Source organism: Schistocerca serialis, unplaced genomic scaffold, assembly GCF_023864345.2.
Source record: "Schistocerca serialis cubense isolate TAMUIC-IGC-003099 unplaced genomic scaffold, iqSchSeri2.2 HiC_scaffold_133, whole genome shotgun sequence".
NCBI classification, from domain to species: domain Eukaryota; kingdom Metazoa; phylum Arthropoda; class Insecta; order Orthoptera; family Acrididae; genus Schistocerca; species Schistocerca serialis.
Window position 1 is genome coordinate 37,501 of NW_026047547.1, and position 2,500 is coordinate 40,000.

The window sequence follows — 2,500 nt, forward strand, 5'->3', positions numbered from 1 at the left end:
TCTGCTGGCAGGTGCAGCCAAGATCGAAGGGCTGCACGAACACAGACGTCAAGGGAAGAGAGGGCCCCAAGACGAGTCCTCCCCAGGGCGAGGCCATGGAAAATACCCGGGAGGATGACAGAACGAAGGGCAAAAAGCCGCTGCTGAGGTTTGAGTGGTGCACGCTTGATGATGTCCAACTGCTTCTCGACCTCCCGCCGGGGATGAAAAAGACTGCGTCCGCACGTGGAAAATTGCAGGCCTAGATACTTGAAAGTATCTCCCATCGCCAGTGCTGGGATGTTGTTCCCCCCAGCACGAAAGATGACAGTCTCGTCGACCTTGGTTTTCTTCTCCCGGCCTGATGAGACAAGGGCGAGAGAGAAACACTTCCGTGGGTTGACCTCGAGCCCGAGATCCCCCAGGGCCGACGTGGCGATGGTGAGAAGTTCCTGCAATCCATCACGAGTCTCGGCGAACAGCAGGAGGTCATCAGCGAATGCAGCCGCATTTATCCGCCGTCCAAGAATGCGTGCACCAATATGAGCAGGCAGACGAGACAAGAGAATGTCAATGGACATGTTGAAGAGAATAGGAGACAGCGGGTCACCCTGCCGGACACCCCTCGAAGGCCGCACTAGATCTGACGACTTCCCATCCGCGCAGATAACCGTCGATCCCGCCTCATAGCATCCCCGGATGTAGTCAACGAACTCGACCGGCAGACCATGGGCCCTTAGCACAGGACCAAGGGCACCGTGGGCAAGCGAGTCGAAGGCCTTTGACACATCCAGAGATGCCAAGTACAGCGAGCCGGCAGCTCGGCACGCCTGGGTCATCGCCAGATCGAGAAGAAAGGTGTTATGAAGCATCCCATCCTGAGGGATGAAAGCCCGCTGGCGACCGTCCAACACACAGTAGCGCATCAGGCGGCCAACCAGAACCTTGTGAAAGGCTCTGGTCAGCACCGAGCACACTGTGATCGGACGAAAGTCAGCAGGGGATGCTGCGGCGGTCTTCTTGGGCAGCAGGGTTGTTCTGGCCTGAAGGAGTCGGGATGGAAGGGAACGGGAAAGGAGGAGGAAATTAAGGATCTTGAGGAGAACCTCCCGGGGAAGGCGACGCAGTTGTGTCGGCGTGAGGCCGTCAGGACCTGCAGCAGAATTGCGAGGCGGGAGAGCAGCGGTGGCTTCTTCTGCAGAAATGGGAGCCCAGAGGTCACGGAAGGGCACCCTCTTCGAGAATGGCAGCAGCTCATCGGACAGACCCTCCCCATAGAGTCATAGTTACTCCCGCCGTTTACCCAAGCTTGCTTGAATTTCTTCACGTTGACATTCAGAGCACTGGGCAGAAATCACATTGCGTCAACACCCGCTAGGGCCATCGCAATGCTTTGTTTTAATTAGACAGTCGGATTCCCCCAGTCCGTGCCAGTTCTGAGTTGATCGTTGAATGGCGGCCGAAGAGAATCCGCGCACCCGCGCGCCCCCGGAGGAGCACGCTAAGGCGGACGCGGCCTCGCAGCAAGGAAGATCCGTGGGAGGCCAAGGCACGGGACCGAGCTCGGATCCTGCACGCAGGTTGAAGCACCGGGGCGCGAACGCCGCGCAGGCGCGCGCATCCTGCACCGCCGGCCAGCACGAGGCCGACCAACGGCGAGAGCAGACCACGCCCGCGCTAAACGCCCGCACTTACCGGCACCCCTACGGCACTCACCTCGCCCAGGCCCGGCACGTTAGCGCTGACCCACTTCCCGACCAAGCCCGACACGCCCCGATCCTCAGAGCCAATCCTTATCCCGAAGTTACGGATCCAATTTGCCGACTTCCCTTACCTACATTATTCTATCGACTAGAGGCTCTTCACCTTGGAGACCTGCTGCGGATATGGGTACGAACCGGCGCGACACCTCCACGTGGCCCTCTCCCGGATTTTCAAGGTCCGAGGGGAAGATCGGGACACCGCCGCAACTGCGGTGCTCTTCGCGTTCCAAACCCTATCTCCCTGCTAGAGGATTCCAGGGAACTCGAACGCTCATGCAGAAAAGAAAACTCTTCCCCGATCTCCCGACGGCGTCTCCGGGTCCTTTTGGGTTACCCCGACGAGCATCTCTAAAAGAGGGGCCCGACTTGTATCGGTTCCGCTGCCGGGTTCCGGAATAGGAACCGGATTCCCTTTCGCCCAACGGGGGCCAGCACAAAGTGCATCATGCTATGACGGCCCCCATCAACATCGGATTTCTCCTAGGGCTTAGGATCGACTGACTCGTGTGCAACGGCTGTTCACACGAAACCCTTCTCCGCGTCAGCCCTCCAGGGCCTCGCTGGAGTATTTGCTACTACCACCAAGATCTGCACCGACGGCGGCTCCAGGCAGGCTCACGCCCAGACCCTTCTGCGCCCACCGCCGCGACCCTCCTACTCGTCAGGGCTTCGCGGCCGGCCGCAAGGACCGGCCATGACTGCCAGACTGACGGCCGAGTATAGGCACGACGCTTCAGCGCCATCCATTTTCAGGGCTA

General features: G+C 59.6%; 1 pseudogene; it reads right to left on the bottom strand.

Moving 5' to 3' along the window:
* The window catches only part of LOC126439615 (large subunit ribosomal RNA), a 6,641-nt pseudogene that overhangs the window by 2,487 nt on the left and 1,654 nt on the right, over positions 1 to 2,500 (bottom strand).